The following is a 13,225-nucleotide window of genomic DNA, read 5'->3' on the forward strand; positions in this document are numbered from 1 at the left end:
AAGTCTGATGCAATATTATATAATAAATGAATATTTGGACTGTGTTAAAATGAAAAACTCTGCACAACAAAGAAAACCATCAACAAAATGAAAAGACAACCTATGGGATGGAAGAAACATTTTCAAACCACATATCCGATAAGGAGTTGATATCCAAAATATAAAAGGAACTCATACCACTCAATAGCAAAAAACCAAAACAAATAACCAATTACAAAATAGACAAAGGACCTGATTAGACATTTTTCCAAAGAAGACATACAAATAGCCAACAGATACATGAAAATTACCTTATCATCATTAGGCATGAGTGAAATGCAAATCAAAACTACAATGAGATATCTCCTCACGTCTATTAGGATGGCTATTATCAAAAACACATGAGATAACAAATGCTGGTGAGGATGCAGCAGCAACCTCAAAAGAGGGAAACTTTGTGCACTGTTGGTGAGATGTAAACTGGTACAGGCTCTATGGAAAATAGTGTGGAAGTTTTTCAGTAAGTTAAAAATAGAACTACCATATTATTCCACAATCCAACTTCTAGGTATATACTCAAAGGAAACAAAATCATTATCTTGAAGAAGTATCTGTACATACCCCCATGTTCATTACAGTTCATTGCTGCAATAGTCACAATAGCCAACATATAGAAACAACCTAAGTGTCTGTCAATTGATGAGTGGATCAAGAAAATGTGGTATACACATATACACACACACACACACACTCGAATATTATGCCAACCTTAAATAAAGAAGGAAATCCTGCCACTTGTGACCACATGGATGAAACTGGTGAAACTGGAGGGTATTATACTAAGTGAAGTAAGCCAGAGAGAGAAAGACAAATACTGCATAATATCACTTATAGTGGAATCTAGGGAAACAAAAAGTCCAACTCATAGAAACTAAGAATAGAAAAGTGGTTGCCAGAGGTTGGGTGTAGGGGAAATAGGGAAAAGTTGGTAAAAGGACACAAACTTTCAGTTATGAGATGAATATGGTCTGAGGATATAATGTGAAACCTGGTGACTATAGTTGATAATGTCATATTGTAAAATTGAAATTTACTAAGAGAGCAGAATTTAATGTTCTCATATCCCCCCCCAAAAATGTAAATATGTGAGGTGATGGATGTGTGAACTCAGTGTGGAAGTCCTTTCACAATGTATACATGTATCATATCTTCACATTGCATACTTTAAATATCTTATATTTTTTTCCATATCTTTATTGGAGTACAAATGCTTTACAATGTTGTGTTAGTTTCTGCTGTACAACAAAGTGAATCAGCTATATGTATATATATATCCCTATAACCCCTCCTTCTTGAGCCTCCCTCCCACCCTCCCTATCCCACCCCTCTAGGTGGTCACAAAGCACCGAGCTGATCTCCCTGTGCTATGCAGCAGCTTCCCACCAGCCATCCATTTTACATTTGGTAGTGTATATATGTCCATGCTACTCTCTCACTTCATCCCAGCTTCCCCTTCCCCACCATGCCCTTAAGTCCGTTCTCTACGTCTGCGTCTTTATTCCTGCCCTGCCACTAGGTTCATCAGTACTGCTTTTTAAAATTCCATATGTATGCGTTAGCATGTGGTATTTACAGATGGCCAACAAATACACGAAAAGATGTTCAACATCACTAGAGTAATGCAAATCAAAACCACAATGAGGTATCACCTCACACTGGTCAGAATGGCCATCATCAAAAAATCTAGAAACAATAAATGCTGGAGAGGGTGTGGAGAAAAGAGAACCCTCCTACACTGTTGGTGGGAATGTAAATTGATATACAGCCACTATGGAGAACAGTATGGAGGTTCCTTAAAAAACTAAAAATAAAACATTTTTTTCTGATGTAAGTCTATGGGTAAGAATTATCTCAGAATATTTTTCCTGAAAAATATTTATTTTGGCTTAATTTTTTCAAAAGATTTCTTACTCAATATAAAATTCCTGACTGACAAATTTTTAAACTCTGACTTTTAAAGATGTGATCCCACTGCATTCTATCTTGCATAGTTTTAGACAAGAAATCTGTTGTTTTTAAATCTTTGCTTCTCTGTGTATAATATTTCTTTTTTCTCTGTCATAATTTTTTTAATCTTTGTTTTTTCAGCAGTTTTTAAAAGAATTGTCTAGGTATGTGTGTATGTATTTGCATGTAAACTCGACTGAGTCCTCTGAGCTACTGCATCTGAAATTTGTTGCCTTTCATTAATTTTGTAATCATTTTATCTTTTCAAATACTTTTTTCTCTTTCCTATTATTTCTCTGTCCTCCTTCTGAGATTCCATTTACACTTATATTACACCATCTGATGTTGTCCCACTTGTCTTAGATATTCTGTTTACTTTTTAACACATTTTTTCTTCTATTGGTTTGTTTGAATTACTTCTATTGGTCTTTAAGTTTACTAATTCTTTATTTTGTAACTAGTATGATGATAAGTCTATCAAAATAATTATTCATCTCTGATATCATCTTTTTTTAGTGGTAGTATTTCTATTTGACTTTTTCTTATAGTTCCCTCTCTTTATTCTTTACTACAGTTTACTCTCTTTACTGACTTTTTCATGTATGTTTTACATATCTCTTACCCAACTAATTGTAGTTATTTTAAATTCACATGTATCTGGATCTGGTTCTGTTGCTTCTACTTGCTTATTCCTCTTTTTTGCATGTCAATTATGTTCTTCTGTCAGCCATTAGTGGGGGAGATTGAGCCAACCTAATCATTAGTTGAGTTGGTTTTAGGATTTGTTGTTGCTACAGCTTCCTTCATAACATCACAAACTTCAAGTTCCCCCAGCTGTGGGCTGCTGGTATCTTGTGCTTAGTGTTGAACCTAGGTTTCCCAAGGACTTTTCTCAGTGTTCCTGTTCCACCCTTAACATTCAGTAGGACCTGCCTGCCGGAACCACAGAGGTTTTCTCCACAATCTTGCTTTCTCTCATTGGTAAACTACTGTGACTTTTACCTGGTTAAAAACTCATACTGGGAGCAGAGAGGGATAGTTTTCAGTTCTCCTGGTCCAGCCTTATTCTTAGTCAGACACTGCACACTACATACTATATACCTGCTCTTTTCCTCATTTCATCCAAACACTTCCTTCAATCAGTGTAGTGTTGATATATGTGCAGCAGGCTGGGTCCAAGCTCCTTGCTCTGCGGCAAATAGCTTTCATTGCTCCTTCAGTGACAATGTACCTGAGAACCTAATTAGGATGATTTCTTGGTCTTCCCAGAAAAGGAGATTACTGTCTCTTTTTACTCAGTGCATAGCTTATAGTGTGAGCCATAAGGACTTCCTTTTCCTCTCTCAAGAGAAGACAGGTTTTGTTTGTATCCCTCCTCCAGTAGCAGATGACTTGCTTCTACCCTTACCCTATAAACAATGGATCTTTGCCTGGGTTCTCTCCAAGTTGTCTGAGTCTTTTGTTTCATGTAACAGAAAGATTCAAGATGTAGACCAAGTTTTGAGCCCATGCACCCCTGAGGGTAGCTCTTTCTTGCCCTGCCCCTAATCTTTCTTGTGGAAGAAATCATCCAGTGGATGCCCATGAAAAAGAAATGGAAAGTGAATGTACACTCCTGTTGAGTCTAGAGTTTCCAGAGGTTCTAAATTTTCATGCTGGCCAAACCCAACCTCTAATAATACATTAAATTTTAACTGTTTTCTTCTTAACTGCTTTTACAGTGGCTGTTTCTTCATCCCATGTTCTGCCAAAGATGAAGCAGTCCATTTGTTCCATCTCTTCTCAGAAGGGCCTAACAGTGTTTGGAATTTAGTCTACTGGGTTGCCTTGAGACCTCAGCTCTGATCATTTTTTAAGATGTTATAATTTTGTAGATGAGCCTTTTCTTCTTGTTAAGGTGGGAGTTACATTCTCTTGCAGCTTTTTTATATCCTCACAGCTCCCTACTGAAGTTCTTTTGAAGAGTTTTCAAATATGATTACTGGGTATGCTGAGATAGTTGAATGCAACAGTCAAAAAAATAATGGTACCTTTTATGGATAAATCCAATAAATGTATTTTATATAGGTTATTTCCTTGCACTTGAAATTTACAGTTCAATATGTTGTATCTCTAACAATTTATATGAAAAGACCTTTTAAAAATTAAGACCACCCAAATAAGTTTTAAAACTGGTTTTATTTCATCTAGAATATTTTACCTCATAGTTTATGCTTCTGGTACAAACTCATCATATTAGAAACTGAGTTTGCATTATGAGAGAACACGAGAGAATCGAGACAACTTTTCTTAATGTAAAAATAATTTACCTAACCCCTAGAGAGTCCTTAATACACCCTGAAATTTACCAGATAGCTAGAAGGAAAATATAGCTTCATACTTCCAAAGTTACAAATAGAAAATAGAATAAACTTCACTGTTATACAATGAGATGTATTCACCTAGAGCATGCATTTAAAAAAAAAAAAAACTATATCGTTAAAGTAATAGAACTTGACAGGCTGAATGTTAGATCTATAAGGCTACGGTACCCATTCACTAGAGAGAGAAACAATGAGAATAGTAAACAGCAAATGTAACAATGTCTCAATCAAGTGCAAGCCAATGAAAGGAGGAAATGTTGCATACATATAACAAGGGGCTACTAGTGGCTTGAGAAACTCCAGGAACCCTATGTAGAGAATGTTCTCTTATCAGACTTCCCACTGAGAATGTTCCTATGGGAAAAGCAAAGGCAGGAAAGTACTGCATCTTTTAACATCTCAATGCCAGGACTGAATATTTACTCTCCCAGCTAATCCTTGATGGCGCATCAGGGGGTGACACAATTGCAATAAAATATTTTGTTAATTACCAAAAGAGGACAATCTGAGGTACAGATAGACAGAAAATGTTAGATTGTTCAGAAGGCTCTCATTTCCTGAAATTTTTGTTAAAGCTTCCAAACACCTGCACATCCACTTTCTAATATAAATTTCAGTAACAAGGCATATAACCACTAATCAGCAACTGTGTTGGTATTATCATGTTGGTAAATTTTCCTAACTCAATCTTTCTTAAAATATGGTCAGGAGAAGAGAAAATTAATATTCCTCCATTTTCTTTGCCACCTTATGAATTTCAGTAAGATAGAAACCAGCCTTTCCTCGACAAATTTTAGGAAAACCCAGACTTTCCTCTTTAGTCCATCCTGACAACATGGAAAAAGCCTGGAAAAGTGAAAACAGTTCCTTCTCTCTTGCCCCAATGACATCACCACAGTCTGCTCACAAGAACATAACGACAAATGGTAAATTGCAAAAGGTAACTAGCCTCTCTCCTACAATTAGCAATCATTACATTGCTTATTGCTCTGCCACTGTGTGTCCTTGGACATAATCTTATCTGTTCAGTTCCATCTTGTAAATAAATGTAGAAAAAAAGTTAGATAAGGGATTACAACCATATAGTCCTATTGACACAGGATGACCCTTTTTACATAAATACAATACAGCCTCAACCTTGATTGATTGCAAGCCTTAAGGGCTTGAGACAAGAATGACCTTGAAAAGGATGGATTTTACTTAGCAGTCTTAAAAGCCACACTTGCACTTCTCAAGCGCTTTGTGTGTCTCTGAGGACCTTCCTCATCAGGTACATTGTCGAATTAGGTACTATATGACGTTTCATGTAAAATGATGGTATCCCTGAGAATAGTAAATATAATATTATTAACCCAATTTGAAACATTTTTAAAAGACATTTTTATCACTAGACCACTGAATATATGCTATTTTGAGGTAATATTGTTACAAGGAAGAACAAAATCTGACTACATGTTGCGTCTGTTTCTTTTACTTTCTTTGCTTCCCGTTGCTTTGTTGCTTTTGTTCACTAAAAGGATACTGTCTATACATAATGGCCTGCTTCAGGGAACCCTGCTCCTCTGCCTGAATGTTAAATTAAGTGCCTTTGTTCAGGTAAAAAACATGTTGACCCTGTCCACCTGTGAATGGCCGCAAAAAAGAAGAAATTAACACATCCCCTCCCCAAGGCTGGCCATTCCAGGAGATATCTGCAAGAATTCCTCACCTCCACTTCCTCTCTGTTCTATAAAAGAACTGGGATCCAGACCCCGATAGGATGGCCTTTTTGAGATGCTAGCCTGCCATATTCTCGGTCTGCCAGCTTTCCAAATAAAGTCTCTATTCCTTACCTCAGCACCTCATCTCCTGATTTATTGGCCTGTTATGCGGCAAGCAGAGTGAGCTTGGACTCGGTAACAATATCACTCAAGAGACAAAGAGTTTGATTCTATGTTAAATATCAGCTTAAATTTAAATAATGTTTATATATTTGTGCAACATATATTTCTTTTTCTGAATTTAGGGAAGTGCTAAGAACAAATGGGGTAAAATTGGTGTAGTAAATCCACAATTTTTATACCCTGTTAAATGCACATACATAGTAGCAATCAATAAAATATGAAAAGAGAAAAGCAAAAGAGCAAACAACCTTTAGAAAAAGATAAACTTCTGTAAACTGAAAAAGGAACATAAATACAAAGCAGTGAGGAGAATGAAGGCAGAGGCTTGCTGAATCTCGGGTTTGGGAGAAGGTAGTAGTAGACTGAAATTTAGTTATAGATGGTTAATAGAGACCAAAAGAGTCTTTCGTCTGCCTGGAGTCTAATTTAGACTCATTACTTAAAGAAAGAAGCTGAGAACAATTGCTGCTGATGGCTCTCTGTGACTAGGGCTTGTAGGAACATGCCGGCTATAGAGATGGGAGGATATAAACACAGCCTCATAAACAAGAAATAAACCAGGACTGACTCTGTAAAAAGCTGGATCCACGATCTTCGCAAAGTAGAAAAAGCAAAATGATAGACCTATTCTAGATGCTGATTGTGTGGAACACGATTCAGGCCAACCATTAGCCAGAAATCACAAAGGAGTAGGAAGGGAGAGAGCGATGGGGATAGAAAGGAGGAGAGAGAGAGACAGCACGCGAGAGCAAGAGAGAGAGAATCCTTTCTAATCAAAATAAGCTGCAAATAAAAGTTTAGAATTGCTTGAAGAAAAATGTGCACATCAATAAAAAAGCAAACAGAAATCAACACTAGAACATAAAATCACTGCATATGAAGTCAATTCATTCAAGTACTTGATAAACATTTTAAAGTAAATATCTTTAGGGTGCTTTAAATTATAAATTAACATATAAAAGTGATTTAAAAATTAAGAAGAAAATGTTCAACAAAATCAGAGGAAATCTGTATGAAATAAACATAGTGAATGTTAAAAGAATCCACTAGAAATATGCTATAAAAATATTGTCATTGTAATAAACACTCTAGTAGATTGTTAGAATAACAGCCCTCAATGAATCATAACCCCCTCATTCCACACCCTTTTGAAATATGATTTCCCTGCTCCTTCTATTAAGAATTAGTGTCCTAATAGTTTCCCACTTCTTTAATCTGGCCTGGCTCTGAGATTTGCATTGACTAATAGAATATGGCTAAAGTGACATGGTGTGGCTTCCTAAGCTTGTCATTAAGGGATCTTGAACTTCTGCTTTCTCTATCATTGAGTGAATCTTTTATCATGTGAAGAAGCCAATTCTGGGCTCTAAAGGGTGAGAGGCCATGTAGAGAAGAATCAGAAAGCTACAGCCAACAGCCAACACCAACTGCCAGACATGGAATTGAGACCAACTTGAGATATCCATCCCAGTGAAGCTTCAGAAGACAAAACCATATATGAATGATCCCATACAAGATCAGCATAAGAACTGCCTGACAGAGCCCGAACTAAATTAAACCAACAAATAGTTGTTGTTTTAATGCAATTTTGAAGTGGTTTGTTATGCAGAAATTAAGAACTGACACAAAAATTGGCACCTATAAATGAGGTGCTGCCATAACAAAAACCTAAAAGCTTGGCATTGGCTTTGGGACTAAGTGGTGGGTGACCCCTTTAAGACAGTGAAGAAACCATCAGTGTTAAATAGAAAAAACATTGAGAAACTGTTCTTTGTGGAAAGATGGGGATCAGTGATCCAAAACTACTGGCAAAACTTAAGACTTCAATAGCTGGGAAGATAGAAAGAGAGCTCCATGAACTAATCAATCTGTCCAAGGAGATATCCAGGCAGGATGTTGAAATTGACTATTGGCTTTTTGTGTCTGTCTGTGATAAATATGGAATGAGAGAGACGAGCTAAAGAAAGAACCATTCAGCTGTCAAGTGTAATTTAGAGGAAATATAAACAATCAAGACATGCTGGATTATAAAATAAAACCATTTCATATTTCTAGACTTTTCAGCTATGGTCTCAGAGTAAAGATCAAGTCAAGAGTGTGGCTATAAGACCTGTAATTAAGAACACAGAGAGATTTATGGGAGTGCCCAGTAAATCCTCATAGCTAGATGAAAATTTCTAAGAGTCTTAAAGATATTATCTCACAACAACCTCACATAGGGCCCAAAGTAATTAGAGATCTATTTTAAAAGAATCATGGATGTGGCTTTTGGGGCATGGAGCAAATCTCAATTAGATTCATAACCAGTCCAAAATCTTTTTGAGGAAGTTATAACAGGCTCAATTATAAGGAGTAGAGTAGTTCAAAATAAAAAGAAGTCTCTGGGATCCCAAATGTCTATGGTCAGGAAACAAGCCGAGAATGCCTTTCACAGAAAAATCGGGCCTTTGTTATGACTCATTTCCTTACCCTGGAAAGGGAGGCTCTGACAAATGCATACAGTTAGATTTCAGAATTGCTATGGTCTAGGGACTGCTCTCTTCCTCATCCTATTTCTCCCCTTTTTAATTAGGTATGTCTATTGTAGTTAATCTGTCCACGTCTTACTATTACGTATGTTGGGTCATAGGTTGTAAATAATTTGTCTTTTTAACTTTACAAGTCTCCAGATCAAGAGTGGCTGTACTTGAAGAGTTGCAGATGGGGAGTCTCATCTATCACCTAATCTGTCACAGATAATGATGCCGTTATGTAAAATTGTGGGACTACTGGGAGGAACTAAGTACATTTTGCATATGGGAAAAATATGAGCCATTTGGTCTAGGTGATGGGTACTATAACAGATTGCTTCCATAATGCCCCTCCCCCAAGACACACGTATCTCTGTCCACACCCTTTTGAAATATGCCTTTGAAGTTTCTCCCATTAACAGGTAGAATCTAATTGTCTTCTACTTTGATTCTGGGCTGGGCTTGTTCTTGCTCTAACCAATAAACTTTGGGGAAAATCGTGTTGTGTAAATTTGTGAAGTCTAGGCTTTAAGAAGCCTTGCAACTTCTGCTTTCAACCTCTTGGAATGTTTCCCTCATCATATGAACAAGCCAAACATAACCTACTGGAGAATGAGATGTTACAAGAATGAGCAACAAGGCACCCTGGCCAACCATCAGTACCAACTGCCTGACAGGTAAGTGAAGCCGTCTTGAAATACACCTCCCAGATGAGCTGACTGTACCTGTGTGAGCTAGTCAAGGCCAGATCAGAAAAAGAATCACCCAGTGGAGACCAGGCGAAATTGAAGAATCATGAAGAAATAAATGATTGCTTTAATCTAAAGTTTGTTTGGGGGAGCAAGGGAGTGGTTATTATAAGCCATAGATAACTGATACCCATAACTATTAGAAATATTAAAATCTAGCCAACACCCCAAGGAGAATTAGTGAATTAGGACATTCATTCAGAACAAAATGCAAAGTGATTAATAAATTTTTTTAATATTAAAAAGGTATAAGACATAAACAACACTTTTGAGAGAGACTTAATTGTGACTAATAGGAGTTCTAGAAGAAGAGAATGAAGGGAATAGCAGAGCAGAAACACACAAAGAGATAATTCTTGAGAACCAAGTTATGAGATTGCACTCTGAGTACTAGTGAGATAAATAAATAGACCCAAATCAGTGCACAGTATAGTGGAACTATAATACAGAAGTATAAAGAAAATGTATTTAAAAGCATCTGAAAGAAAAGACCCATTACCCACAAAAGAACAGCAAACCAACAACATATTCTTCGCACTTTCACAATAGGTGCTAAACAATAATGAAGTAATATCTTCAAAGTGTAGAAGGAAAATAATTCAGTCTGGGATTTTATATCAACTAAACTATCTTGCAAGAGTTAAAGAAAAAAAAAATTTCAGACACACAAATATTAAGAGTTTACCACTCACAGAATATCACCAAGTTAACAAGTAAACCATGTATTTAATTTTTATATAGTTAATCTATCTAGAGGAAAGCATAGATACAAGAACATCAGTGTGCACAGAAATAGATAAAACACATCACAGAATTTGATTAAGAACTAACAAATAAAATAACTAAACTTTGCCATTTCCAAGAGAATATGTTTCATGATGATTTTGCTTATCTCTAGAATGTAAGACTTAGTGCCTGGAACCTATTTAGGTTCAATAAGTATTTATTAAATAAGGAGTTTAGGACCTTGTGTTTGCAAAAAGGATGCAACTATTGAAAATCTCAATTTGGCTGAAAAAAAATTAGCTATGCATTTAAATAATTAAAAATTCTACTGAAAATAAAAATATAGGGCTTCCCTGGTGGCACAGTGGTTAAGAATCCACCTGCCAATGCAGGGGACATGGGTTCGAGCCCTGGTCCAGGAAGATCCCACATGCCGCAAAGCAACTAAGCCCATGAGCCACAACTACTGAGCTTGCGCTCTAGAGCCCACGAGCCACAACTGCTGAAGCCCCTGCACCTAGAGCCTGTGCTCTGCAACAAGAGAAGCCACAGCAATGAGAAGCCCGTGCACCGCAACGAAGAGTAGCCCCCGCTCACCGCTACTAGAGAGAGCCCGTGCACAGCAACAAAGACCCAACACAGCCAAAAATAAATACAAATAAAAAAATATATATATATATGTAACTTATAGAGTCCTATAGAGAAGGCAGAAAATGAGGGAGGAAGGATGCAAAAAATGATAGTGAACAGAAACATTAAATTCAGATGGTAGAATTGAATAAAATATATCTATTATCACAATTAATGTAAATATTTTAAACTCAGCTGTTATGTGATAAAGATTATAAGATTGGAGGAAATGAACAACTCACAAGAGACAACTAAAGCAAGCATATAGAAAAGTTGCAAATAAAAGACACGAAAGATGTAACATCAATGTCACTGAAACAGAAATTACTAAGACAGCATTTAAGATAAGAATCATTAGTATTGATATAGCAGTATGTTACTGTAGCAGACATGCATTTCTCAAGATCTGCATGCTTTGCTGCAAGTAGCTCACACCTGCCCTCTTTAGTGGCTCACCTTTGGACACAAGAGCAAATTAACAGAGAATCAGAAGTGCTTGGTGGTCTACGTTGTACCCCAGGGAAGCCCACAGCTAGTGTTCCACAGTTACTGGACTACAAAACTCAGTTCTTTTGCCTCAAGCCAGGATGTACTCTGAAGTATAATTTGTGCTCCAGAGTTCACCAAAGGATCAAGAAGTCTGAGATGTCACCAAAATGGTATCCTTTCTGGACTTTTTTCCCTTCCTTTTCCTGTTTCTCCCACACTCTTACCTGTTTTTTTCTGGGAGTTCTTCCGTAGTAAATCACTTGAATCTTTGGCTCATTATTTACATTTGTAAGAACCTATCCTAAGACAGATATATAATATTAGTTTAAGAAATAATTAGGAATTTCACTTATGCCTATGATGTGGAAAGTTGGAAAGAGCATTGCTTCCACACTAATAACAAGAAAATGCTGGATAAACTACAAAATTATAACTGTTTTGAACCTATCAGAGAACTGAGATTCTCAGGGCAACCGACTAGCTTGGAATCCAGGGAAAGACAGGTGCCTCCACGCAGACAGGACTCAAACACTGCAACCTGCCTGGCAGAGCATGGGAAGAAGAGACACCAGTGCCATACAAGAGGTTAAAAGAATTTATCTATTGTTTTTTTAAAGAACCCTCTAAGGTCCAAGTATGGGCTAGCATAAGCGTATAGGATCCTGGGAGTCACAGACAGCAGGATTCATACTACTTGCAAGCTGTTCGCCGCAGACCTTTGCTGGAGCTCAAGGAAAGAATTCGGGCATGTTTGGATAGAACAGAAACCCTCTCATGGCTGTGCAGGCTTGGATTAGGAGAACATCCACCATTAAAAAAAAGGCATAAATCCCCACTTTTAAAGCTTTCTTCTTCATGGAACAAAAGCCCTAAACTGCTGGGAAGTTGTAACACAAACCACCACTTGAGGGCACACTTGAAGATGAAGCTGGGAAAAGGTTAAAAAAAAAAAAAAAATAACCTGTATCTCTGGAGTAGGAATAAGAGACTGTCCTGGAGCCAGACCATAATAGGTCTCCTATTACTATGGGAGGGGCAGTAAACTCTCTCTCACCCAAGGTCTAATATAGGTCCATAGCAGAGTTTGCCTTCCCTAGGTAGTGAGGCAGTTTCGCTAAGAAAATTCCAACCGTGAGGCCAAGCTAGTCTAAGTTTGAAGCTGGACCAAAATAAAAGAAAACCCCGTGCCCCTTAAAGCCAGGATCACAAACACAAAGTAGTACGTATTAGCAGGCTACCACTGGAAAGAACAAGGACATGGAAGACCTCCTGTCAGGCGAAAGAGCAACAGAGAAGGCTAAAGCTGAGGGTGGATAAGGAATATTAAGAAAAACACAACGCGGTTTTGACCCTAAGGTATTGCTAGAAGAATCTGAAGCTGGTGATACACTGATGGTAACAACTGCAACAGAAAAATCCCAAATCAGCTGAACTCGTGACTAGACTGACCCGAGTCTCCATATTAACAGATTAACAGCCTAGTGGAGAAGACACACACATTTCTATGTAAAACTGCTATAGCTCAGTCTGTACTGTGCTGCCCTTGATGTCCAGAATTCAATAAAAAAAAAAATTACAAGACACACAAAAAATAAGGAGAGAAGAGCCCACTGAGATAAAGCAATTAAATGAATTTGACTCAGAAAAGACCCCAGTGTTGCAATTAGGCAATAAATTTAAAGCAACTATGATTAATAGTTTAAAAGTTCTAAGCATAGTTTCCTCACCATCAAAATGAAGATTCAAAAAGTGTCTAATTCACGTGGGATTTGTGCAGATTAAATGAGATAATGGTATTCAATGGATATTTAACAAAAATCCCTGACACAGAGTAAGGATTTAGTGAATGATAGTAGCTGTGGTCACTATTATTTAGACACTTAATGAAA

At 37.1% G+C, this 13,225-nt stretch overlaps 1 protein-coding gene across 3 annotated transcripts in view; it reads right to left on the reverse strand.

Annotated features, from left to right (window-relative positions):
- Positions 1-13,225, reverse strand: part of LOC309634704 (uncharacterized protein) — a 405,124-nt gene that overhangs the window by 216,294 nt on the left and 175,605 nt on the right. The gene's annotated exons all lie outside the window — the stretch shown is intronic.

The sequence above is a fragment of the Balaenoptera borealis genome, assembly GCF_965194805.1.
Source record: "Balaenoptera borealis genome assembly, chromosome: 9".
In the NCBI taxonomy this organism is placed as follows: domain Eukaryota; kingdom Metazoa; phylum Chordata; class Mammalia; order Artiodactyla; family Balaenopteridae; genus Balaenoptera; species Balaenoptera borealis.